At 47.7% G+C, this 14228-nt stretch overlaps 1 protein-coding gene across 8 annotated transcripts in view; it reads left to right on the top strand.

Moving 5' to 3' along the window:
* LOC139229874 (zinc finger protein ZFP2-like) overlaps nt 1–13428 on the top strand; it is a 40431-nt gene extending 27003 nt beyond the window's left edge. For 7 of the 8 annotated variants that reach the window (XR_011587844.1, XR_011587842.1, XR_011587839.1 and 4 more), the window contains 2 exons: nt 8342–8512; nt 11375–13428. The gene's annotated coding sequence lies outside the window, so the exon portion shown is untranslated. Of the gene's footprint in view, nt 1–5897; nt 5957–8341; nt 8513–11374 lie in introns of those variants that run through there. The other variant, XR_011587843.1, reaches the window with a different exon arrangement.
* Nucleotides 13429–14228: the final 800 nt, after the last annotated feature.

Raw genomic sequence — 14228 nt, 5'->3', positions numbered from 1 at the left:
TGACCTCAGTTTAATATCTCATCTGAAAGACGGCACCTCCAACAGAGCAGCACTCCCACAGTACTGCACTGGAGTGTCAGCCTAGATGTACGTGCTCAAGTCCCTGGACTGAGACTTAAACCACAACCTTCTGACTCAGGGGCAGGGTGCTACCCACTGAGTCACAGCTGACACTGAGAGGAGTGAGAGAGAAATAGAGACACAGAGAGGGAGAAAAATAGAGGCAGAGCGTGTGAGAAATGGAGAGAGGGAGACAGAGAGATAGACAGAAATAGAGGGGGGTGGAGTAGATCATTGAGAGGTCCCGTTCCACCCGCGATTCCAGGAAACTCCCACTCCGACCGGGAACCCTAAGCTCAACACAACACATTCCGTGATTGACCAATCAGAATACACCTCTGCGATGAGTCATCTGTTGCCCCGCAGAGTGAGAGAGTTCAGGTTTGCTCCAGTCACACGAGCAGAGCAACAGCCTCTGGCGCCCCCTTGTGGACAAAGGATGTACTTCAGAGAGTTCTTTATTCATTGGTGGGACAGAGAGTCAGTGAGGGTAGGACAAGGGATACCAAGGACACCTGTACACACCGGGTGACCGGTATCACCGAGGGGTACCGGGGACACCTGTACACACCGCGTGACCGCTTTCATTGAGGTGTACCAGGGACACCTGTACACACCGAGGGGTACCGGGGTGACCAGTATCACCGAGGGGTACCGGGGACACCTGTACACACCGGGTGACCAGTATCACCAAGGTGTACCGGGGACACCTGTACACACCGAGGGATACCGGGTGACCAGTATCACTGAGGGGTACTGGGGACACATGTACACACCGGGTGACCGGTATCACCGAGGTGTACCGGGGACACCTGTACACACCGAGGGGTACCGGGTGACCAGTATCACTGAGGTGTACCGGGCGACACCTGTATACACCCGGTGACCGGTGTCACCGAGGGGTACCGTGGACACCTGTACACACCGGGTGACCGGTATCATTGAGGTGTACCGGGGACACCTGTACACACCGGGTGACCAGTATCACCGAGTGGTACCGGGGACATCTGTACACACCGGGTGACCAGTATCACTGAGGTGTACAGGGGACATCTGTACACACCGGGTGACCAGTATCACTGAGGTGTACAGGGGACACCTGTACACACCGGGTGACCAGTATCACTGAGGTGTACAGGGGACATCTGTACACACCGGGTGACCAGTATCACTGAGGTGTACCGGGGACACCTGTACACACCGGGTGACCAGTATCACTGAGGTGTACCGGGGACACCTGTATACACCGGGTGACCAGTATCACCGAGTGGTACCGGGGACATCTGTACACACCGGGTGACCAGTATCACTGAGGTGTACAGGGGACATCTGTACACACCGGGTGACCAGTATCACTGAGGTGTACAGGGGACATCTGTACACACCGGGTGACCAGTATCACTGAGGTGTACCGGGGACACCTGTACACACCGGGTGACCAGTATCACTGAGGTGTACAGGGGACACCTGTACACACCGGGTGACCAGTATCACTGAGGTGTACAGGGGACATCTGTACACACCGGGTGACCAGTATCACTGAGGTGTACCGGGGACACCTGTACACACCGGGTGACCAGTATCACTGAGGTGTACCGGGGACACCTGTATACACCGGGTGACCAGTATCACCGAGTGGTACCGGGGACATCTGTACACACCGGGTGACCAGTATCACTGAGGTGTACAGGGGACATCTGTACACACCGGGTGACCAGTATCACCGAGTGGTACCGGGGACACCTGTACACACCGGGTTACCATCACTGAGGGATACCGTGGACACCTGTACACACCGGGTGACCAGTATCACCGAGGGGTACCGGGGACACCTGTACACACCGGGTGACCAGTATCACCAAGGTGTACCGGGGACACCTGTACACACCGAGGGATACCGGGTGACCAGTATCACTGAGGGGTACTGGGGACACATGTACACACCGGGTGACCGGTATCACCGAGGTGTACCGGGGACACCTGTACACACCGAGGGGTACCGGGTGACCAGTATCACTGAGGTGTACCGGGCGACACCTGTATACACCCGGTGACCGGTGTCACCGAGGGGTACCGTGGACACCTGTACACACCGGGTGACCGGTATCATTGAGGTGTACCGGGGACACCTGTACACACCGGGTGACCAGTATCACCGAGTGGTACCGGGGACATCTGTACACACCGGGTGACCAGTATCACTGAGGTGTACAGGGGACATCTGTACACACCGGGTGACCAGTATCACTGAGGTGTACAGGGGACACCTGTACACACCGGGTGACCAGTATCACTGAGGTGTACAGGGGACATCTGTACACACCGGGTGACCAGTATCACTGAGGTGTACCGGGGACACCTGTACACACCGGGTGACCAGTATCACTGAGGTGTACCGGGGACACCTGTATACACCGGGTGACCAGTATCACCGAGTGGTACCGGGGACATCTGTACACACCGGGTGACCAGTATCACTGAGGTGTACAGGGGACATCTGTACACACCGGGTGACCAGTATCACTGAGGTGTACAGGGGACATCTGTACACACCGGGTGACCAGTATCACTGAGGTGTACCGGGGACACCTGTACACACCGGGTGACCAGTATCACTGAGGTGTACAGGGGACACCTGTACACACCGGGTGACCAGTATCACTGAGGTGTACAGGGGACATCTGTACACACCGGGTGACCAGTATCACTGAGGTGTACCGGGGACACCTGTACACACCGGGTGACCAGTATCACTGAGGTGTACCGGGGACACCTGTATACACCGGGTGACCAGTATCACCGAGTGGTACCGGGGACATCTGTACACACCGGGTGACCAGTATCACTGAGGTGTACAGGGGACATCTGTACACACCGGGTGACCAGTATCACCGAGTGGTACCGGGGACATCTGTACACACCGGGTGACCAGTATCACCGAGTGGTACCGGGGACACCTGTACACACCGGGTTACCATCACTGAGGGATACCGTGGACACCTGTACACACCGGGTGACCGGTATCACCGAGGGGTATCGGGGACACCTGTACACACCGGGTGACCAGTATCATTGAGGCGTACCAGGGACACCTGTACACACCCGGTGACCATCACTGACGGATACACAAGATCATAAGAAATAGGAGCAGGCGAATGCCAGTTGGCCCCTCGAGCCTGTTGCGCCATTCAATAAGATTATGGCTGATCTGATCATGGACTCAGCTCCACTTCCCTGCCCGCTCCCCATAATCCTTTATTTCCTTATCGCTCAAAAATCTGTCTTATTCCGCCTTAAATATAGTCAATGACCCAGCCTCCGCAGCTCTGTGGGGCAGAGAATTCCATAGATTTACAAGCCTCTGAGAGAAGAAATTTCTCTTCACTTCAGTTTTAACAGGGCAGCCCCCTATTCTGAGACGATGGGCTAGAACCTCCACTTTTTTTGCCTGCTTAACATCCACTTAATGCCCAATTAACCACTGAAATGATGTATGACGGCCAGATATCGCCCATTTTGGCACAAAATGGAAACTGACGAGCTTTTTTAGGAGACTTAACGCCGAGCGTTATTTTCCCAAAGGGCTTAACGCCGAGAAAAAACATTCCCGCCCGCCCACTTTTTTGGTGCGGAATCAGCAGAATGGGTGATTTCAACGCCCATATTATCGCCCAGCGTTACTTTCCTCACGGACTTAACGCCGAGATTCAATAATAACGCCTGGCGACTGTTTTTTGTCATAAAGAGCATATTTACCCAAACTAGCGGCCATGGAGATCGCCCACCGTTAATTTCACCACCTCGCACACATATCGCCCGCTCAAAAAACCGCCCACAAAAAGTGGAACTTACCGGAAGAAACGGCAGCAGTGTGGCTGGCATTTGTTAAATCCCACACTTACGTGAGGAGTTGATATCGGAAAAATTTGGCTGATAGAGCGCTTATGTGAGTGACAACGCCAACACACTGCTGTGTGCGTGCAGCTCAGACATCAATGGTGCCCATCACCTTGGTGCCAGTTAAAGTTTACGTTGATTGATAAATTGTATTTAACCCTTTCACGGTGAGGAATCACCAGTGTGTAATGGTCAGCTATCTGAGACAATGCACAACAAGGTTATGTTCAATAACAAAAGTTTAATACCAATATTGGTCTGAAATCATAAGTATCACAGCCAATAACACCCAACCCCCACCCACACCCCACTTTTTCCACCATTGACATAAATCACATGTTGAACATATCCACCATCACAGAATACAAAGACAAAGCAGGAGTGTGATCCCCTCTCCCAATACATTGCAACAGATGGAGATATAACACAGCCATCATCTGCAGACATGCACCTCACTTTCCTTCCCCCCCCCCCCTTTCTTCTACCCACCTCTACCCCTTCCCCACCTCGCTCCACGGCGCCTGGCCGAGGAGCTCCTCAGGCGGTGCCTCATTGGGGGGGATGAAGGCAGATGCGGTGGTTGCACAGATACGGAAGCGGGGGGTGCCAAGGGGCAACATTTTCTGATGTTGAAGCAGGATCTTGGTCCTTGCTCTCATCTGTCATTTGCAGTGGTGGGGTGGAACCTGGGGGTGGAGTGCCGCACTCGGGGATCACTGGGAGGCCTGTGGCAGCAGTGTTCCTGGCTATTGCATCCAGGGACTCCGTCATGCACGGAATGTACTCGGACATGGTGGCTAGGTGTCGGGATATGCCCTCCAAAGCTTCGATGAGCTGGTCACTAATGTCTACAGTCCTCCTGGACAACTGCCCCATCTCTCCTCTGTCATGTCGCGCTCGTGGAACAGACCTGCCGCATCCACGAGGCCTCCCCAGGCGGCGCCATCCTGGGGACAAATGGGGTGCCCTGTGGAGAGGTGCTTGGGGTCGGCACCTCCAGAGTGGAGGCGGGAATGACCGGAGGATCACTAGATGGCCTTGGGGTGGAATGGCTTCTGGAGCGTGGCGATGCAGGTTCCTCGAAATCTGCGCTCTCATCCGTGGAGAACAGACCCAGCGGATTGACGGCCGACAATCGGAGCTCCTCAGCACCAGATGTAGGAGGATCGTCCGTCGACTCCTGCCCCGCGCCCCCACCTTCTGGTCTCTGTGGTCTTACCTGGGGCCGCGCTGCTGGCTGAGCTAGAAGACACAAATGAGGTTATTAGAGGAGAAGGGGGTGCTAGGGTCACAAGGTGAGTCCAGTGCTACACACAGCGTATGCACGACAAAAGCACCACCGCTCTCAAAATCATCGCAGACATCACATTTCATGACCATCAACACATTGTGGATTGCAATGATTTTCATTAGGCCAGCATTATTTCTATGACACTTTTCGAAATCATCTATCATATATGATTGGGTGGATATGAGTTGTTGTGGCATCTATTGACTAGATCACGCAATGATGAAAGCTTTACTCACGTGGCATCACTTCCGGGTCTGCAGATGCGTCCGTGGCTGATTCCCCACGAGTGCTAGCACTCGCTCCTCCATCTCAGCGATGTTGCTGGGGACTGGTGACACCCCCACCCGTTCGCCTCTGCATGGACCTCATCATCGATAGCTTCTTCTGTAAAAAGGGACAGGACGACATGGCATGAGATCATTGCGTGATATCATTGCTAGGTACTGTTACAGACACTGATACAACACATAACCGACAGATGGAATCATGATTATTATAATTCTTTACCTAAAGATGTACACCTTGACCACAGGCTTTGAGTAAAACATTGCCGGTAAAAGTGCAAGACCTCACATCTGCTGATAGTCACTCATGACTGTTACAAATCAAATTATATAAATACATAAGTACATGTAAATTACTCTTGCAGATCCCACAAGGTTGTTCCATCGTTTGCGGCATTGGTTGCTCGTTGGTCACGTGACGAGACCAAGACCACCTCTACTATCTCGGTCCATATCCTCTGGTAGGCCTTTGGGGTGGGCTTCCCACGCTCTCCCTGTGTCAAATCACCCCAGTGTAACTCGACCTCCTGCAGGAGGGAGGCATTTGCCTCGTCCGAGAACCTCCTGGCTCTTTTGTGCCCTCCAATGTGCTCCTCTCCCACCTCACTGCTCTCTCCAGCATCAGGCTCCACAGCGTGCTGTGATACCTCCTCCTCCCCATCCATTATAGGCCAAATTCGGTCACATGTGGCTGGTAACAGCTAATTTTTGTTTGCCTACTTGCTGTGAAGCTCTAAAGACTCCTTCCTTCCTCCCAAAGCAGCCACACCAATCCCAGCCACGCCTTCAGTCCCTCTGAGCTCCCTCTCTCTCTGTCTCCTCTTCTGCGCATGTCATGGTGACCCTTGACCTCTTGAATCGCGGGAATTGAGCATTGCCATGCCGTTGCTAAGGACAGCGACACTTTACGAAAAATGTATCGCTACCGCCCATCTGCTATCGCTCACGGTAACGCCCATTTTCAAAAATGTAAACTAGGTGTTTTAAGAATGGGCGAGAAGTGGTGATCTGAAAACCCTTTTTTACCACCCACACTGGAAATAACGGCCATTTTTGGGCGATAAGCTCAAAAATGGAGGTTCTAGCCCCATGTCCCCTAGTTTTAGTTTCCCCTATGAGTGGAAATATTCTCTCTGCATCCACTTTGTCGAGCCCTCTCATTATCTTATGTTTCAATAAGATCACCTGAACTCCAATGTGTATAGGCCCAACCTACTCAACCTATCCTCATAAGTCAACCCCCTCATCTCCAGAATCAACCTAGTGAACCTTCTCTGAACAGTCTCCAATGCAAGTATATCCTTCCTTAAATACGGAGACCAAAACTGGACGCAGTACTCCAGGTGTGGCCTCACCAATACCCTGTGCAGTTGTAGCAGGACTTCCCTACTTTTATACTCTATCCCCCTTGCAATAAAGGCCAACATTCTATTTGTCTTCCTGATTACTTGCTGTACCTGCATACTAACTTTTTGTGTTCCATGCACAAGGATCCCCACGTCCCTCTGTACTGCAACACTATGCAATTTTTCTCCATTTAAACTATAATTTGCTTTTCTATTATTTCTGCCAAAGTTTTCCCACATTATACTCCATCTGCTAAATTTTTGCCCACTCACTTAGCCTGTCTATATCCCTTTGCAGATGTTTTGTGTCCTCCTCACAATTTGCTTTCCCATCCATCTTTGTATCATCAGCAAACTTGGCTACATTACACTCGGTCCCTTCTTCCAAGTCATTAATTATAGTTGAGGACCCAGCACCGATCCCTGTGCCACCCCACTAGTCATTGCTTGTCAACCAGAAAATGACCCATTTATCCCGACTCTGTTTTCTGTTAATTAGCCAATCCTCTATCCATGCTAATATATTATCCCCAACCCCGTGAACTTTTATTTTGTGCTTAGTGGCCCAATTCCGATCCTGATTTTTATTTTGTTATTCATGATTCTGTAGCGTACTTTACTATTTAATTTTACATTCCTTGATAATTTAATTTTGTAGTTCCCCTTTACCTTCCTAATTGTTTTTTGAATTATATCCAAACCTCTTCACATTCCCTTTAGTCGTCTTTCCCTTTATTGACTATGTACGGTGCATGCCTTTTTCTTTTGTTTCGATTTTACCCTATTCTCTTTATACTGTTGGAGCGGATTTTTGGACATATACTGGACTAGTATACGGGACCAAACATTTGTTTTATTTTCCCCTTTAATGAATTTTGTAAGGGACAATTTAATGCATTATATAAAAAAAACAGTTAGACTTTAAGGTATGCTGGCCTTGAGTTAATGATGAAGATAGGAAAGTGAGATAATGAACACTGGAGAGTTAAGTGCTGTGTATGTTTGTTTATACCGGTGTCAAAAGCCTGCACTTGTTTATACTGGCCTGTCACAATGCAGGATGGGTTATATCAAAAGCTTAGCCTTCGATAGTAACAGCTTTGTCGTGCTAAAGCATGTGTTGTAAAGTGACGTAATTTGTAAGATAAAAGGACTTCACTGCAGATACCAATTTGAGAAGATGGTTCAAAGACAGGGGTCTTTAACACTTCTCCCAAAGCTTTGTCTCCGATTTAATAAACCTCTCTTTATATATATTATACAGTCTCGGAAATATTTTTCCACAACAAAATGGCGTCACGACAGGATACTGTCTGATCAGACGTGATCACTTAAGACAGTATCTGGAATCTGGTGTTAGAGACTGAAAAGAGAGGTGTACGGGCACGACGGGATAGTGTATAAGATACGAGTAAACAGATAGCTGGAAGAGGCTGACTAACCAGTTTGAATTGTCCCTTTAGTAAATAAGGTCGGTGCGGAAGGGAACTGATCGATCCAACCTAGAGCCGAAAACTCCGGTGGTAGGGAAACACGCTAGCTTTGTTGCGAAGACAAAGGGTCTCCACAGAGTAGTCGTGGCCGTCAGTATTACAGAAACAAAGGGAAACGTCCGAGACTGGCGAACATGGAAGGTAAGGAAGGGAATGTAAAACGCGGGCTGCCCGGGTCATTAATTAATTCCTATCATTAATTGTAACTTGCGTAATTACGTAATGCCATAAAAAAGCTGATAGTGACTATCTTAAGTGACATATGGATCCAGACATAAGCTTTGTTGAATGAAGGGAGACTTTTGTGAGTGTCTATTTTGAATGAAGAGAGTACTCGAGATTTTGACTGTGGAATGAATGAAAGCCTGTTTGGGAAGGTGTGGAGTTGCATGCCTGTTTTAGCTCCACCCACTCTTTCCAAACAGAGTGAAATGTTTTTTTTTTAACCCTTCGTAGTGTTGTCCTGTATGTGGGAAGTTTAAGAAACTGTGAACCTTATGGTATTACATTTTAAGTTAGAAACGAAGGTGTGGATATATTCGGATGATAAGTTACGGAGCTAGGAAATGCACAAAGGATAGGTTTGTTGAGTAAAAGATAAAAATACATGGTCCCGGTAGTAAAAAAAAAAGAATTTGACACGCTCACTTACTTGTCGAAAGAAAACATGCAATTGGGTTGAAAGACATAAATTTAGTCCAGGAATGAGATAAAGAATGCCTTTTAAAACGCTCCCATTTTCCTTTGTGTAAAACCTTGACACGAAAGCTTCTAGCTCAGTAAAAAAAAAAAGAGTTTTAAATTTAGAAATACCTTCAGGGATCAGGTCAAACTCCTGGGCGAGCGGTAAGCTATCTGTGAAGGTGTAAAAGGGACTTTTGAAAAAGGCTAAAACAGTAAGCTTTAGCAGTTTAAAAAAGAAAAAGATAAAGCAGGAAAAGGTCTCTGCCACGGGAACAGGAGGAGGCAGAAAAGGGGGACTTGCCACAATTGTGGAAAACCGGGCCATTTTGCCAGGGAATGCAAAGGGAAAGGCAGTGAAAAGCAATGTACGTATTGTGGTAAGAAAAGGCACCTGGAAGCGACATGCTATGGTAAAAATGGCTATCCTAATAAGGCAAGGACCCTGTCAGAACAGGAATACCAGAAGTGGCAGGAGTACAAAGCCACCCGGTGATGTCCGGCGGCCCCTGTACAAAGTAAAAAGGAGGGAAGGATGTATGTGTCTGCACTAGTAGGGGGCCGACAGTGTGAGATGCTAGTGGACACGGGAGCCTCAATATCCATTACTAATCCAGATGTATAGCCGCGCTAGATTGCGCAGCTTGGGCGGTAAAAATAAGCGAGCCTGTGATGACGACTGGAAACATCATTCTCCACACTAAACACACATTGGTAGGAATGTTAAACACAGGAAAACTGAGAACCGTATCTAATATGAGACGGGCAAAGTGGGAAGCAGTCCTCTTAACACCCAACAAAGCGGTAACCATAATTAGGGATGTAGGAAACAACCCCGCAGAAGGTATGACGGGTGAAGGGGAACCCCACTTTTGCGAAGAGGTATGTGAGGATATGGAAGAGGATAGAATAAAAGACGCCCCCCTTCAAACCGCAGAACAAACCTTGTTTGTGGACGGCTCATGAAAATACGTAGAGGGACTACCTCGTACCGGATGGGCCGTAGTTAACCAGGATCTAGAGACAGTTGAATCAGGGCGAATTAATGGGGGGTCATCAGCTCAAGTGGCAGAACTGGTAGCCCTCACCCGGGCACTGGAATTAAGTCAGTGCCGCTGGGGCCCGAGACGAACAGATAAGTATTGAGAAACTACACCAGGACACTTCTGAGGAGGAAATAGGTATGTGGACAAAGCAGGGCGCAACGCAAGGGAAGGATAACATTTGGAGACGAAACGACAAGGTAATGGCGCCTGAATGCTTACAGAATACCTTATTGGAGTTGCACCATGGCCTGTCTCATTCGGGATGAGAGGCCATGACCGGGAGTCTTGGGAGAGATTGGTGGTGGAAAGGGATGGGGAGAGATATCACCAAATATTGCCATCGATGCGTTACGTGCGCACAATATAATTCAGGCAGGCCCATTAAAATTAAAATGGGACACCAGCCCCGTCCACGGGGGCCATGGGAACACGTACAAATTGATTTCACAGGGCCTTTGCCCCCATCCCAAGGAAAAAGATATTGCCGAGTGATTATAGATCAATTTACCCGGTGGGTGGAAGCTTTCCCCACACGTGATTGCACTGCCTCAACAGTGGCAAGGATATTGACCGAGCAGGTGATTCCCCGATGGGGAGTGCCTCTTCAAATAGATTCCGACCAAGGCACCCACTTCACCGGAAAAATTGTAAAAACAATATGCCAGTTGATGGGCATAAAACAAAAATTCCACATCCCCCTACCACCCGCAGAGTTCTGGAATGGTAGAGCGCATGAACCGTACCCTTAAGAACGCCCTGGCAAAGGCCATGCAAATGTAAGGAAAAATGTGGACAGAAGTATTACCCATTATATTGATGAAGTTAAGAGCCACGACAAACCGGACAACCGGATTAACTCCTTATGAACTAATGACAGGAAGGGCGATGCAATTACCAGAGAACATCATAACAGGGGGGGCCGATGTAGGCCCATTAAAAGACAAAATAAAACGGTATGTTTTGGAACTAAGTACTCAATTAAAAGGGATGCATAAATTAGTTAGGGACAATCAGGAAGAAAGAGACGCGGAAGCACAGCTTGCAAAGCTCCCTGAAATCCCGTTGGCGGGAAGTCGCGTTATGGTAAGGGTCCTCCCGGAAAAACCGGGGTTTGCCTCAAAAATGGATAGGACCGTATGAGGTTATAATCAGCAGGGACACTTGTGCCTGCATCGATGTTAAAGGGAACGGACAATGGAAGCATTGGACCCAGCTTAAGGTTTTTGAACCAGCCGTTTAGCACATGTATTAGTTGTTGTTGTTTGTCTATTTACAGACTGACAGCGAGAGATTCTTCAAGCAAGCCATTTGGCCATTTTGCCTTTGACTATTTGTTAATTATAGAGTAATAAGATGAAACTATATATTGCGATCAGTGCGATTATCATAGTTCGTGTTAGGTCCGGCCTGCTAGCTGGACCAAAACGAGAGTTACATGTGAATACCTTTTTGTACATGTCTTATGTTTATGCGCAAAATGAGAACTTTTCCAGTTGCTGGGTATGTTCGCACATCCCCATACATAGCAAAGGAGGCATCCCCTTGAGGTCAATCTCCCTTAACATTTCGGAAGTAGCGGAGTGGGTAATGCGGCAAAACGGTACAGGGGAAGTAAATGATACTTGGAACCAGAGTGGGGATAAAGAAACGTGGAGATCGGGGGGGGGTTACCTTTTGGATGCATTGACGGATGGTACCAGCCGGAATACAATAGGTCGGTACGACCCCCGTTCCTGGTTTTGACCAACACCTCAGGAGTTGGAAGGCCCACCGCTGACATTTGTTTCACTAGAGACCTGACTATTGAGGAAACAGGTTTTGTAGCAGGATATAGCAATTGTACGCAATACTTTAACCTCGCCAGGTGGAACATAATAGCCAGTGAAACAACAAACCAGGGGTTCTTTAAAATAGAGGGTTTGAAGAATCAGACAAGTAGCCAGGATTGGGACCCTAGGTGGCGACGGGGGCTGAGAGAGAGATTGGGATCGAATCTAACAGCATACAATGGTACTTATTTTGTGTGTGGGCATAAGGCCTACCCCTGGTTGCCTCAGAACTGGAGGGGGTCCTGTTATTTTGGATATGTGGTCCCTTTTGTCAGTACTTTAGCAGAAGTACAGACACCAGGTCGACTAAGACGAGATCTTACCCCGGTAGAGAGGCTATTTGGGGTCATGATGCTCCCATTCGGGATAGGACGTACCATGGATGAATTACATAACCTAGAGAGGGTACTGGAACAGATAGTTAACGACACTGCTGAAGCAATGGAGGGCATAACGGCTGAAATGGTAGCCATACGCACAATGGTACTCCAGAACCGAATGGCCCTAGATACTAGCACAAAGTGGGGGCACATGTGCCTTAATTGGAGCTGAATGTTGCACTTACATTCCCGATAATTCAGAAAACATAACCAACCTCGCTGATCACATAAGAAGGGAGGTAAAGAAGTTATCCATAACAGCAGGAGGATCTGGCTGGTTTGACTGGCTGTTAGGGGGATCCTGGGGGTCCTATCTTATGCATGGAGTAATTATTCTGGTTGTAATAATAATTACTTGCTGTCTGATTATCGGGTGTTTTAATATCTGCTGTAAAGTTATGATGGCTCGACTGATGCCAGTAGCCAGTGTAAACGCCGAAGAAGAAGCACACCTGATGGAAATACCTGAAGACACCAAGGATGAAGAAACAGACGACGATGACACCGACCACTATCTTTGAAGGGTAGCCTAGAGCTACAGGCAAGGTGGACATACGGAACATCAGGGAAGTAACATACCCCAAAGGACGAATATATGCTACTATCACTGTGGTCATCTGGATTTCGTAAACATCCTCCAGGACCAAAAGGGGGAATATTGTTGGAGCGGATTTTTGGACATATACTGGACTAGTATACGGGACCAAACATTTGTTTTATTTTCCCCTTTAATGAATTTTGTAAGGGACAATTTAATGCATTATATAAAAAAAAACAGTTAGACTTTAAGGTATGCTGGCCTTGAGTTAATGATGAAGATAGGAAAGTGAGATAATGAACACTGGAGAGTTAAGTGCTAGGTATGTTTGTTTATACTGGTGTCAAAAGCCTGCACTTGTTTATACTGCCCTGTCACAATGCAGGATGGTTAATATCAAAAGCTTAGCCTTCGATAGTAACAGCTTTGTAGTGCTAAAGCATGTGTTGTAAAGTGACGTAATTTGTAAGATAAAAGGACTTCACTGCAGATACCAATTTGAGAAGATGGTTCAAAGACAGGGGTCTTTAACACTTCTCCCAAAGCTTTGTCTCCGATTTAATAAACCTCTCGTTATATATTATACAGTCTCGGAAATATTTTTCCACAACAATACATCCATGGTGTTTAATTACTTGGCTAGTTTGTTCTTGTTTTTTTAGCTGAATGTATTTCCCAGGACCTCTATTGATCACCATTTTAAATATTTCCCAAATTTCTTCTATCTCTTTGTTTGTCAAAATTATTTTCCAATTTATCTTCCTTGGTTCCACTCTCATCAACTCATAATCAGCTTTTTTCCCCTAATCTATTACTTTGGCCTTTGTCTTACTGTTGTCCTTCTCAACCTGTATCTTGAACCTTCTTATGATATGATCACTGCTGCTTCCCCTACACTTACTTCTGTTTTGGTTCATTTCCCATTACTAGATACAGCAGTGCTCCCTCTCCTGTTGGGCTTTTTACATACCGAGTAAGAAAGGAGTCCTGCACACACTGTAAACACTCCATTCTTTGTACCCCTTTACTCCCTCTTCGTGCCAGTTTATTTCGATGTAGTTGGAATCTCACATGATTATTATTCTATGTCTTTGCGTTGCTTATATATTTATTCCTTCATCTCCCTTCCACTATTAAGTAGTCTGTAGAATACCCTTATTAGCATGATCGATTCCTTTTTATCCTTTATCTCAAATCATTTAGATTCTGTTTGTATTTTGTCAGTTATGTCCCTATTTTCTACAGCCATTAGAAAGAAATGTTGCCAAGGGCCAGCGTGTAGACTAGGAAGAGCAGGGGGCCAAGGATATACTCTTGCAGTAATGGTGCGGGGAGGTGAGAGGAGAAGCCATTGCGGGAGATTCTCTGGCTCCAACCATATAG

The sequence above is a fragment of the Pristiophorus japonicus genome, chromosome 19, assembly GCF_044704955.1.
Source record: "Pristiophorus japonicus isolate sPriJap1 chromosome 19, sPriJap1.hap1, whole genome shotgun sequence".
NCBI lineage: Eukaryota > Metazoa > Chordata > Chondrichthyes > Pristiophoridae > Pristiophorus > Pristiophorus japonicus.
Note: the sequence above shows the minus strand (reverse complement) of the source record. Positions and strands in the feature narration are given on the sequence as shown.